This window comes from Cupressus sempervirens, chromosome 1 (genome assembly GCF_028749045.1).
Source record: "Cupressus sempervirens isolate cs-2001-9-10 chromosome 1, ASM2874904v1, whole genome shotgun sequence".
Lineage (NCBI taxonomy): Eukaryota > Viridiplantae > Streptophyta > Pinopsida > Cupressales > Cupressaceae > Cupressus > Cupressus sempervirens.
Genome location: NC_143118.1, coordinates 785,560,304 through 785,575,150, shown reverse-complemented (window position 1 = coordinate 785,575,150; position 14,847 = coordinate 785,560,304). Strand labels below are relative to the sequence as shown.

General features: G+C 36.2%; 1 pseudogene; it reads left to right on the top strand.

Annotated features, from left to right (window-relative positions):
- The window catches only part of LOC149580213 (NAC domain-containing protein 53 pseudogene), a 102,439-nt pseudogene extending 88,331 nt beyond the window's left edge, over positions 1-14,108 (top strand).
- Positions 14,109-14,847: the final 739 nt, after the last annotated feature.

Here is a 14,847-nt window from a genome sequence, read left to right as displayed (position 1 = left end):
CTACTTAGTCTTACCTAGAGCTATTTGGATCAATTATCCATGATACCTACACATGTAAGGCTCAAGATCATGTCTCTCATTAGCAAAGATGGGCCTTGTGATAGGAAACTTCTCTCATGCCCACACTTGAAGAACATAGACCCCTATGGCCATGCTCTTCCCCTCATGATAGATGACCTTATGCAAATCATAAGACATATGTGCCAACATGCACTTACCCCATTTTTATCACTCGAGAACATCTAGCTTCTATTGTAACATCTATCCCCATCCACACTCTAAACCATGTTGACCTCTATTAGGCATAAAAAAGAAACTGATAAATATACAAAGCACCACTAGCAAGCTATGGGTGGGACCATAAGTATGCACTAGCTCATCCCATGTGATGACTTTTCCCATGATGAGGTCCTCCTAAAAAATGGCCCTCATGCTACAATACCTATCTATGGAACTATGTCATACACTACTTGTGGCCCATGGAATGATATGTGAAGAATCCTATAGATTTCCTCTAGAGTGATGGTCATCTCTTCCTGGGGCAAGTGAAAGGAGTTTGTCTTTGAATGGAAATGATCAACTAGTGTTCTCAGTAAACCATGATTCATCAATAAGGAAAGAATTTAAAACATATATGATAAGCTAAGGGCATCTATATGTGCCATGTTTGCATCATCCAACTATCTAATCAATGCTTCGTAGGGAAGATAATGTGATTTGAAAGCGACATCAAGAAATTTAAACTACAAACATGAAATCAGCATGAGCACGATCAGTGATGAGGCCAATTATTGCCTCTATTTTATGTTAATTTTAATACTTTTTTTTAATACTACTAAGGCATTTGTGAACTTATTCTTAGTTGAACTTATGATAAAGTCCAGATAGAACTGTTAACCCATGGGTAGATAGTGATGTCATAATTTTTGAACATTATATATAATGCAGTATTGCATATAACCATCAAAATGTGTGTTCTATATTTGGATTTAATTTGATTATGCTTATTTGAAAATATTTCTACATCATAACTAACTTGTTAAGGAAGAAGCAAGAGGATGGTTGACAGTATTCAAGGAGGAGTGTTAAGGCCTAGCCACGGCGGAAGAATCATAATGGTACTAAGAGACATGGTTGCTACAAAGGAGGAACTATTATTCTAGGAATGTAGGGATGAAGTGTTGCTATATTTCCTCTACATTTACTATTGTACTAAAGTGGTTATCCAAACTTTATTGATTGTACAATGAGCTATTATATTTCCTTCTTCTCCTTTGGTAGATTTGTAGTCAGCTCATTTTCTTTCTTGTGATTGGATCGATGGTTTTGGTGTTAGAGAAAAGTTTATGGAAATATATCGTTGACTCTTGTTGTGAGTTATTTTACAGTTTTATGTATTGTTGTTATGTAAGGAGTTTTGAAATATAATGAAGTAATTCTTGGTTTACATTTTGTGTTAGTAGATTAGTAGAAGCCAACGAAGGGGGCCCACTTGGGAGGTTGATTAAATTAGAGTAGTGTAGATTTACTTCCAACATTTCAAGTAGAAGTTATAAGCTTCTTCCTATAGCATCATACTTTGTGAATGTTCTTGCTACATCTACAAGAGTGGTTATAGTGGGTGGTCTAAGTTGAAATATAAGTTAGCATATAGTTGTATTTCTAGTATACATTTTAGTAAAGAGTAAAGTGTTTTACTTTCCTATAGCATAAGCGTAATGACTCCTTAAGAAACCTAGTGCACATACTGTGCTGACCATTTCAAGTATACATCCCTGGGTTGACAAATTAAATGCACCTCATGGTGGGAGTAGAAACCCTTACATTGAATAAACTATTCCTAAGTAAGGCCTTGGGCATGATTATCATATACCTATTATGAGATGAACCATTTTTGGTGCCATTGCTGGGAATGGTGTCAATCTAGGAACATATTTTTGGGTCATAGTTATTTTAGCTAGTGTTTTTTTTAGAAATTTGCAGTTCTAAAAGTTGTTTCATAAGCTTGAAGAATTCAATTGCATGCATTGAAGAGAAAGACAATAAAATGAATATGGCAGATTTATTCTATGAGAGTCTGTTAATGTGAACAAAAAAATGAAGAAGAAGTTGAGTTGCATTTTGAGGATGCAAGCCCTAACTTTCCTACAGGATCTTCCTCTAGAGAAAAACCTTTGGATATAAGCGATATTCAACCTTTTGCTGAAATCTTGGCTAGCTTTCTTGATAGTTCTGGTCCAAATCCACCTATTTTTACAATCTTGTAGGCAATGTGCCTTTTGAGCAGCAACCCAAAAATCAAATACCTCTAGTAATGGCACACCTTACTTATCCATTTCCTCTCCTAAGCCTCATAACTAATGCTAATCTCAAAAAATACCCACAACTACACTATTAATGTTTTATGGCCTTGTAACTAAGGATCCTGATACTTTTTTGTTTGAGTTAGATGTACTTTGTTGTACCTTTGACTATAACACCGATGCCAGCCACAAGATCTAGTTGTTTCTAAAAACATTAAAAGAATCAACCTTATGATGGTCATCAATTTATGAGCCAATGTAGTAGGTACTTGAGATGAAATATAAACTCTATTTCTAGAAAAATACAAAGATTACTGCAAGGGGGGTGATCCAAGAGGAGATGAAATTTTTAGAATATCACAAAAGGAGGATGAAACATTGGAAGACTATGTTTCACTTTTTTTTTACACAAAGTAGAAGAACCCTAACATATATTGGCGAAGGATTCATAGAAACTAGTCTTCCTGAGAGAGGTAAATGACTATTATCTAGAAGTATTAGACCTGATGGCTAGTGGTTATGTATACCAATCTTCTTGGGATGAGGGTATGTGTAGGATCATGGTAAACCAAGCTATGGCCTTTAGTGTTAGTGAAAAACTAGCAAATCAAGATTATGTCAACTGACACACAATTTTAAAGTGGCTCTGGACTTTATATCAAAAAGTTGTAAGAAAATAATCTAGAAGAAATTGAATGTAGTTTCTAAACTACTAGCCCTTATTTAGAGAAAATGTCAAAAGTTTGGATTTTAATGTAGTACTCAAAATTTTTAAGGTGAAAATAAAAAGTAGGTTTATGTCTGACCACCTTAATCAAAATCAAATGATAATATTTTTAAATATAATTATAGATATAGAAAGTAGACTCATGCCTAGATGTGACACATATTTTTGGGTATTTTTATTCTGAATAAATAATTAAATATGAATTTTCTACTAAAACTTTGTTGGAAAAAAACTCCCATGTCTAACCACCTTAACTAATTGAGAACTTTACCAATTTTCATTTTTTCCTTATACTAGGCAAAGTATAGAATGTGATGCAACTTTTGGATTTAAGAAATGTTATACCATTTGAAAGTTATAGCTATTTTTCAATTAGTATTTCAATTAGCACTTTACAATCATCTTCATTTAAAATTAACTAATAAATACTTATCAAACTCAAAATTTGACAGCAATTATATCGATGGAATCTCGAGAGTGTTATAAAAAAATGTATTTTGTTTCATTCAATTTTGATGAAAATAACATTGTCAGAGGGCTACCCAAAGTCTGAGTGTTAGTGAAACCCTTCTCAAACACATTTTTTGGGTTGACCAGATAGACTTGGTAAATATCAAGTCTAATCAGATACCTAAAATAAAATTGGGTATCTGATTTGTAATCGAATAGATCGGATACCCGATATGAAATCGGGTATCCGATCACTATAATTTTTCCAATTGTAATTTTGGAGGGAAATTTGAGAGGATTGATTTTCTAATTGCAATTTTGGAGGAAGGGACATTTGAGAGAAAACAAATAACCCTTCTCGATGCATTAGAACTAACCAAATGTGTCCCTAGGAGTCCTAAGGCCCGTAGGGACATACATTTTCATGAAATGCATCAAGAGGGGTCATAGATTAACCTATGACCCCTCTTGACACATTAGGACCAACCACATGCATTGCTAGGGGTCCTAGTGCTCCTAGGGACATATGTTGTCCTGAAATGCATCAAGAGGGCACATTAGAACCAAACAAATGCATTGCTAGGGGTCCTAAGGTGCTTAGGGATATATATTATCATGAAATGCATCGAGAGGGGTCATAGGTTAACCTATGAAACCTCTCAATGAATTTGAACCAACCAAATGTGTCCCTAGCAGCCCTAAGATCCCTAGGGACATAGCTTGTCATGAAATGCATCGAGAGGGGTCATAGGTTAACTTATGAACCCTCTTAATGCATTGGAACAAACCAAATGCAACCCTGGTAGTCCAAGGGCCCCTAGGGACAAACATTGTCATGAAAATACATCAACGGGGGTTATAGGTCAACCTATGACACATCTCCATGATTTACAACCAACCACATGCATCCCTAGGGTCCATAGGTCCCCTAGGGACATACATTGTAATGAAATGTGTTGAGAGGGGTCATGGGTTAACCTACGACCCCTCTCGATGAATTGGAACCAACCAAATGCATCCCTAGGGGTCTTAGCGCCCCTAGGGACATACATTGTCATGAAATGCATTGAGAGAGGTCATAGCTTAACCTATGACCTCTCTTGACATGTTACAACCAATCGAATGCATCCCTATGGGCCCTAGGGTCCCTAGGGACATAAGTTGTCATGAAATGCATTAAGAAGGGTCATAGGCTATCCTATGACCCCTCTCAATGCACTGAAACCAATCAAATGAATCCCTAAGGATCATAGGTTATTTGGTTAGTTCTAAAATGCATTGATAAGGGTCATAGGTTAACCTATGACCCCTCTAGATAAATTTCATGACAACTTGTGTCCCTAGGACCCCTAGAGATGCATGTAGTTGGTTATAAACATACGTTGTCCTAAAATGCATCTAGAGGGGTCATAGGTTAACCTATGACCCCTCTCGAAGCATTTCACAAAAATGTATGTCACTAGGGGCCCTATAACCCCTAGCTTATGACCCCTCTCAACACATTGGAACCAACCAAATGTGTACTTATGGGTCCTAGGGCTCCTAGGGACATAGGTTGTCATCAAATGTGTCGAGAGGGGTCATAGGTTAACCTATGACCCAAAAAATATGTCCCTGGCAACACTATGGTCCCTAGGGACATAGGTTGTCATAAAATGCATGGAGAGGGGTAATATTTGAACCTATGACCCCTCTCAATGTATTGGAACCAACCACATGCATCTCTAGGGGTCCTAGTGCCCCTAGGGACATATGTTGTCATGAAATGCATCGAGAGGGGTCATAGGTTAACCTATGACCCACCTTGATGCATTGGAACCAACCAAATGCATCCCAAGGGGTCCTAGGGCCCCTAAGGACATACTTTGTCATGAAATATTTCAAGAGGGGTTAGAGGTTAACCTATGACCCCTCTCGATGCATTGAAACCAACCACATGCATCCCTAGGGGCCCTAAAGCCACTAGGGGCATACGTTGTCATGAAATGTGTTGAGAGGGGTCATAGGTTAACCTATGACCCCTCTCAACACATTAGAACCAACCAAATGTGTCTCTAGGGGTACTAGGGCCCCTAGGGACATATGTTTTCATTAAATTCATCAAGAGGGATCATAGGTTAACCTATAAACCCACTCGACACATTAGAACCAACCAAATGCATTCCTAGGGGGTCATATGGCTGCTAGAGATGTATTTTGTCATGAAATGTGTCGAGAGGGGTCATAGGTTAACCTTTTTTCCCTCTCAAGGCATTGGAACCAACAAAATGCATCCCTAGGGGCCCTAGGGCCCCTAGGGACATAGGTTGTTATGAAATGCATTGAGAGGTGTCATAGGTTAACGTATGACCCCTCTCTACAAATCGAGAGGGGTAATAGCTTAATCTATGACCCCTCTAGATGCATTGGAATCAACCAAATGCATCCCTAGGGGACCTATGGCCCCTATGTACATACATTGTAGTGAAATGCATCAAGAGACATCATAGGTTGACCTATGACCCCTCTTGATGCATTAGAACCAATCACATGCATCCCTAGGGATCTTAGGGCCTCTAGGGACATACATTATTGTGAAATGCATCAAGATATGTCATAGGTTAACCTATGACCCCTCCCGACACATTAGAACCAACCACATGCATCCCTAGGGGTCCTAGGGCCCCTAGGGACATAAGTTGTCATGAAATGCATCGAGAGGGGTCATAGGTTAATCTATAACCACTCTTGATGCATTGGAACCAACCAAATGCATCTCTAGGGGTCTTAGGGCCCTAGGGACATACGTTGTCATGAAATTTGTTGAGAGGGGTCATAGGTTAACCTATGACCCCTCTCGATGCATTAGAACCAACTACATGCATCTCTAGGGGTCCTAGGCTCCCTAGGGACATACCTTATCATGAAATGCATCTAGAGGGGTCATAGGTCCCTCTTGACTCATTTTAGAACCAACCAAATGGATCATAGGTCGTAATGATAATAATAATAACAATATTAACATATGTTGTTATATTTAATAATAATAATAATATATAGTATTAACATATATAATATATTAAGTTATTATATTTAATAATAATATAATATAATAATCACATATACTCATAATAGTAATAGGTCACAATAATATATAATGCATAACAATAAACCTAAATAATATTACTCGTCATACATTCCCCTTAATTCCCTCCAAAATTTTGGCATCAATATTGGATATCCAATCTAAAATGGGATATTTGATTTATTATGGGGTATCAGATCTTAGATCAGATACCTGATTGAACTGGCATGATTTTCACAAAATATTCCCTGTCATTGCAGACTCGACAATATCACTTTTTGTGGGCCATTTTCATGGGTTTTCAGAAAACTCACGTTTTGGGGCCCAAACGATTGAAAAAGGTTTGATAATATATCATTAGGTGTTTGATATTGTCATCTGAATGGGGAGTAGTAGTCGTTGTAAGGCTAAATGCAAAAGGAAGGTATCCAATGAAGACATTGTGGCATATAGGGAAAGGGACAAGGTAAATCACTGAAGGAAAAAATAAGGTATGTTAAATGTGAGTCAAGTTGATGATGAATTGGTCGAAGGTGAAATCATATAGTTAGATAATGAATATGTACATTTGGGGAATTAAAATGTACCAATTGATAATGATAATGCCAGGATTGAAAATTTAGAGAATGAAAAATTGGAGGATGAAATGCTACTAGGTCATAATGTAAATTGCATGATTGACCATGCCAAACATGACAATACACAAAAACCTTACATATCTCCTAATTATAATCGACATGAAGGTTCTAGAACACCAAAATGGATTTTTTAAATTCATGAAATGATTATTACCAATTTGGAAGGTAAAAAATTAGAAAGAACAATTCAATTATGGGCTTCAAGACTATATAAGATGTTTTTTGGCAACAAGATAGTGCTGAGGCAATGTCAGCTTTTTATGCACTTATTAAAGATGCAAAATATGAGACCTATGCTTTCCAAATTGAATATTTGTGTCAATAAAATATTGGAAAGAAATGCCATTATTGTGAAGAATCTTTTTAGTGCTCTTAATAGCATTAGGAAAAATAGTAGGGAGAAGGATTCGAGAGCTGCTCAAAGGGTTATTAAAACCTCTTTGGTAAGTCATCATTTGAGAAAGGGTAGATATATGAGACAAACTTGTATTGAATTGAACTTAAATCATACTTCTCTGAGAAGAGTATTTAGTAGACGAGAGAGAATTGATGATCCTCTTCAAAATGAAACATGGGCTTTTGGTGGGAGACTTCCACATTTTTATAAGAAGCTATTCGATGATGTGAAGGAAGAAATTACACAATTTTGGCACTCTAGCTCAAGAGTATCACCCAATGCTAAAGACGTGTTAATGTTAAGAATTGACATCAGAGACCGCACACCACATCCTAAACATTATTTGGAGGTAAGTCAAACTATGTTGTTCTAATAATTTAGAGAGAGTCATCCAAGTCTTCATATATCACGAAGGGATTTTGAATCTTTGAAGCCATTTTATTGTGTGCCACTTAAAATTTGAAATACATGTTGCTGCAAATATCATGTCAAGTTTTCTATCCACCATGAACTATAATGCTCCATTTTTTATAATTTACATAGTAAAGAAATGTTGGAGAATTATTGTAATAGAGGGCTTCCAAAATCATCAAGAGACTTGCTACAACAATTTTTATGTCGTAGAGTTGATGGTTGTTTCTTTTATAGAAATGCTTGCTTAAATGAGAAGTGTTTAGAATGTGGTGGCTTATCCAAGTTTGACACATGTTTCGATAAGGGGTTTAAAAAAGATCTTGGAAAGACAATAGTAAATTCAAAGGTATATGAAATGGTGAAATACACATTGAAGAGTGGGGGTGAGGGCTCTAGATGTGAATTGGTTGCAAAAGAAATCAGTGTGGCTAGTTTTATTTCAAATTTCAAGCTAAATATTTTCTACAAGTATGCAAGACATAGTCACAAGCCTTGAAGTGGTTGGATCAACAATTTAGAATGTGTAAGGAGACTTTTCCGATTGGAGCTATTATATTAGTTGTTGACTTTGCTGAGAACTACAAATTGCTACCTCAAAATGAGACACAACCTCACTATTACAACTCCATTCAAATTGCTATTTTTGTCTACATAATATATAGACATGCCCCTGATAGTGCAGAAGATAGTTGAAAGATTATTAGAGAGTATCATTTTTATATGAGTGATGATAGATCTCACTCTCACAAGTTTGTACAACATTGTTTTGAGAATTATTTTGACTTCTTACAGGAGCATGCAATTGCTATGGATAGACATATCATTTGGTAAGATAATTGTATAGGTTAATTCAAGAATACTCACATGTTTTATTGGTTGTGTAGGATGTACGTAGAGAGGAGCCTACCTCATAATTGGAGTTTTTTTGAGTCTAGCCATTGGAAAGGGGAACATGATGGAGTAGGGGCATGTGTGAAGAGAGCTCTAGTTAAGGAGCAATTGAACATTTCAAGAGCAGAGCTTCTTGATGCTCATAGTATTATTGATTGGTGTAGTTTAGCATTATCAGAGGGGGGACTCTTGATTTAGTGGTATGTAAGTTCTTTTGGTTGGTTGAGGAAGGGTCCATAGGTGATAGATCAAATTGTGCTATAGTGAGAGACTCATAAAAAAATGCATTCATTCCAGAGCTCTGATTCTAGCACATGGACCATTTGGACATGATAGCTAGCTTTCTTTTGTGCTAGTTGTTTTTAGTGTGATTGGGATCACTGTGAGTTAAGTGAGTTGGTGAACACATGGAATGAACATTATCTTACTCCATTGTCTATCATACCCTTTATTAGAAATGATGACATGGAAAGTTCACTTGAGCATAACCATCTATTAGATTTTCTTCAGCCAAGACATGTCTTTGCATTGGTTACACCATAGGGGAATGATGAGAAATTTAATTATTGGTTAGTATGTTGTGTACAAGGCAAAAAAAATCTTGCACAACCAATCACAGATGATGATGGATTTAGATATCCTACTAGTTTAGTGGTTGTCACTAGAACATGGCTGCGGACATACATGCTTAGAAGGAATATAATTCCTGCATTCGAAGACTATCAGAAGCACAAAATAGTTCTCATATATTTATGTCTTATTATAGCAACAAATGTAAAGTTGTTGAAGCATCAAGGAACAAAAAAAGTTAAATAAATGTTTACTATTACTAATGCTGATCATGAAGCCCTGTTGGAGTCCCTAAAATAGAGAGAGGACCCTACTACAACACTCGGCTAGGTATATTTACTTCTTATGTTATTTTCTTCATAATGATTCAGTGAACTAATGATTATCTTGTTTAATACAATAAGTTACTAATATTTTTTATGATATTGGAATGTAGGTTCATCATGAAGATTAGCCATGCATGAAGATGAAAAGCTAAATAAGGAGTAGAATGAAGAAAAATCTATTCTATTTTTGACAATACATTTATTGATACTACAATTTTTGACACTACTATTTTTGATAGAACAATTTCTAGTAGTTGTGTATTGATGTAATAATGATGAAACACTTGATATATTGTAAATGTAAACTTGTTTATTTAATGTAAGAAACAAAGATGATTTTACTTAATGCAATTTATGTGGTGGGACAATAAAAATTATGATTTTAATACATATTAACACGAAACTTGCATTGTGCCAAATGTCAAAAACTTGAGAGAGGTAAAAAATAATGTTTTTTCTTTTAATACTAACCCTAGTGACACCCTTATTCTAGCTACAGAGACCCTCCTTCATCTACAACCACCTCATATCAAGGAGTCTTCAAGGTGCTCTAAGTGCATTATGAGATCGACCTTCTGATGGTCGTAACTTGGAGCTCGTGAGGGCTATTGATGAAATGTTGAATTATATAGGATGGTTGCACAGAGGCCTAAAATAATCCATCTCATTTTCAAAAGATCACATTCCATTTAGATTCAGCACAACAATCTCACTCGATGTCAAAACTCGCAGTGTACCTCAATTCATAGGTGCACCATAGTGTAACTTTGAAACCACTAATCTTGGCATCAAATCATCAGAGCCATTAGCTTCAGATGGGCAGGTGAACCCTAGTGACACCCTTGTTTTGGCTACAGAGACCATCTATCATCTGTAGCCACCTTGTATCAAGGAGTCTCCAAGGTGCTCTAAGTGTGTTTCAAGGTTGATATTTCGAGGGTCGTAACTTGAAGCTCGTGAGGGCTATCGATGAAACATCAAATGTTACAAGATGGTGATTCTAAGGCCTAAAATAACCTATCTCATTTTTGAAAGATCACATTTCGTTTGGATTTGGCACAATGATCTCGCTCAATGCCAAAACTCGCAGTGTGCCTCAGTTCATAGGTGCACCACAGTGTAACTTTGAAACCACTGATCTTGGAATCAAATCATTCATTCCATTAGCTATAGATAGGTGGGTGAACCCATGTGACACCCTTGTTCTAGCCATGGAGACCCTCCATCATCCGCGACCACCTTGTACCGAGGAGTCTCCAAGGTTCTTTAAGTGCATTTCGAGGTCGATCTTCTAAGGGTCGTAACTCAAAGTGTGTGAGGGATATTGATGAAATTTAAAATGCTAAAAGATGGTAATTTTGACCCTTAAAATAACCTATCTCACTTTCAAGAGATCACATTTCATTTGGACTCGATAGAGTGATCTTGCTTGATTCCAAAACTCACAGTGTGCCTCAGTTCATAGGTGCACCATAATGTAACTCTGAAACCACTGATCTTGGCATTTAATTGGCAATGCTATTATCTCTATATGGGTAGGTGAACCCTATTGACATGATTTTTCTAGCCGTGGAGACCATCCATCATGTTGGGACTCAAAATTGAAGCTCTAATTTTGAGTACCATTGAGAATATTAAGCCCAATGAGCGCTCTTTAATGCATATGTACCTGGCTCTACTTGAGAGGCCTAAAAGGTGTTTAATATTTCTAACACCATATATTTAGTGCATCTATGTGTTTCATGAAGTTAAATTTCCATTCTGAGTCATTCGGTGAAGTCCCATTTTGAGCAATTGTTGATTCTGCATTTTCACCAAAGTGTCAAACAACAATAGGAGCCTATGTTTGCAATTGAATATCTCATACCAAGTAAAATTTCATGACTTACCACTTTTTGAGTGTTTAGTGTCCATACAAAAGAACCTATGTTTCAGATTTTGAGTCATTTTGAATCCGTTTGCCTACGTTTTGAATCTCTCAAAGTTAATCATTTATCAATGTCATGCTGATGCAATTAGTTTTGAATTCTGGGAAGCCCTATTTGACTTGCTATAATATGGACCAAGTTGACCAAAATGCTAAAAATCCTTTTTCATCATATTTTAGGGGTTAGAGACTTGTTATGTTTCAAGTTTGAGCTTATGACGAATCCGTTTGATCAATTTTCAAATGCAATTCCAAATGCAACTTGTAACTTTTTACTGGTGTCAAGAAATGCAGATTTGTCAAAACCCCTGTTCATGATGTTATAACTTAAAATCCATGATAGGTAAGATTGAATGGATTTTACCACTGAGTTATACTCTAAAAATACTTTGAGTGTGCTAGTTTGTAAGTTTTGATGAATCCGTTTGCACACTTTCCATGTACATTCCATTTGCAAAAAATGTTTTTCTACCATTATTTCCAGTCTCCAAATTTGAGTAGCCCACTTTGACCGCTCGCCATTTATGCCCAACTATTTGTCATGAGTCCAAATCCTAGATTTATACTCTTCTCATGACAATGAACCAACGCCCAAATTTTCATCCTCCCAAGTGTCTAACTACCTAGTTTTCAAAGTCAAATCCGAACGCGATTTATTATTTTCTAACATGTTTACTTGTAGGCAGTCCTAAAAGGGAAACTTTAACGGTCAATATCTTTTGACCCCAAATTTTTCATGAGATGAGATTCAAAAGGGTGCAAGTATGTACAACAAAGAATCAATATGCTATTTTTTAGAGCTTGATCAGGTGTTCTCGTGAATTTTTAAGGCCAGTCAAAGGACCTCGAGGCACACAGTTGACAAGTTGCTGATTAATAGTAAAATGATCTTTAATTGATGGTTCAATGATCAAACTTGTTTCTAATCAGTATGAGATGGTTAATGGATCAGTTTTGTAGTTTAGTTGTTTAAAAATGATTTTTTTTTTAGTCAGACCTACTTTGAGGCCTGACTATCTCCATCATATTGATAAGATGCTATGGGGTTTGAAATAATTAATAAGACAAAGTTAAAACTCCTTACATGTAAATGGAAAGTTTCTATATGTACAATATTGTTGCTTTGGTTAATGAAAAGGATATGACGCGAGGAGAAGTTTTGCCTTGAAATTTCACTATATCCCTCTCATATTCTGAAGAATTGATTTATTTTGCCAAATATTTGGCCTAGAATATTTTTGCTTAAGGTTTTACTAAGCTTACCCAGTGAATTTTGAGGGGCTTGAATTTTTCACATATAGATAAATCATTCAGCTGTTTCTTAGAGTGGCAGAGTTTTAGATATTGTCAACGGCCATAATATCTTATCAACAAAATTGCTTTGTGAATTATTTTGGATTGTTATTTTGGTGACCAATTTATTTTAGACAAATTAGAATTTTTTGGTAGAGTTTTGGGTTTGAGATTGTGTGTAGGAGAGTGCATATTACATTCATTATTTTGTATAGTATATTGTGAAGATCTTTGCAAGAAAGTGCATATAATAACTCTCTGTCATTTTTGACCATTAATCAAATGGGGCAGGAGAGTGCATATTACATTCATTATTTTGTATAGTATATTGTGAAGATCTTTGCAGGAAAGTGCATATAATAACTCTCTGTCATTTTTGACCATTAATCAAATGGGGCAAGTTTGTTGATTACCTAGATTCCATTTTCACCCCACTGAGGAGTAGATTTTTGTCTATTATCTAAAGAGAAGAATTTGTATTTGTTCACCTAACCTTGATGTAATTGCAGAAGTTGACATATACAATTGCGAGCACTGGGATTTTCCTAGTAAATCTCATCTGCGGGGTAGAGACTTGGAATGGTACTTTTTCAGCCCTAAAGATAGAAAATATCCTAATGGTTTGTGGCAAAATTGAGTGATGATAAAAGGTTACTAGAAGGCCACTAGGAAAGATCATACAATTTCTTCAAATTCTCAAATAGTGGGCGTGAAAAAAACTTTAGTATTTTACACAAGATGTGCTCCATAAAGAGAAAGGACAAACTAGGTGATGCATGAGTATAGGCTTGAAGATAAGGATATAAAATATTCAAATGTAATTCAAGATTCTTTTTCTCTCTATCAAGTATTCTAGAAGAGTGGACCAGGTCCAAAGAATGGGGAGCAATATGGGGCTCCATTTAGAGAGGAAGAGTAGGATGATACTAATGATGATGGTAATGATGGAGTGATTTTCCTAGAAGGAGAATATCCCACTTCAGCTATCAGACAATCTTCAAATAGTAATAGGGGAAGTCCACAATCAATGGAAGCAACAAATCTTAAAGAAGTCATTTGGAGGCACTTCACCATGCAAGAAAAATTGAATATGAAGCAAACAAGGTAATATGAGTAGGCAAGAAAGACTAGACAAAGAAATTGGAGTTATTAAAAAAATACAATGGAAGCCTTTATCCCACATTCATAGGGAGAAGATATTTTAAAGTCTTTAAATACTAATCAACACACTTCATAAGATGTCTTAAAGACATTGGCTTTTACAAGCCAAGCAAGTTGTGGCCTGCACAGGTGGGGCTTGTGGTTAGCCAAAAAGAAGTAAATTTTGAATGCCCAAACAAGATAGAGATGATGTCAATGAGCGACCAAAAATCTTGAAAATTTGACAAGGTGCTATGTCACCACCAGAAAATGGCAAGGCTTTCCAGTAGTGACATAGCAACCTGTCGAAAAACCTAGAAATTTGGTGGAGTAAGATGTGGGTCCTACCTAGATGTAGTCAGCTAACTAAAAGTTGACAAGTGGTAGTATGTGGAGTAGTGACCATGATGTGGCAATGATGTAGAGTTTTAGAACAACCACAAGGTGTCATGTTATATGGACTTCAAGGTAGGTTATGACATGGCAATCAGGTTGGAATGATGAATAGGATGGTGACATGTAGCAAATCCAACAGCTATTGCTATGTCACTTCCACAAAGTTGCACACTAGTTATCATAACGACATAGTAACCATGATGTGGCATGATGAGGTGGTGATGAGAAGAATGAATCAAGTGATGCCATATGGTGCCTAGATGGAGGAGTTGGATGACTATGCAAAAATGGAACCAATCAAAACTCGCCAT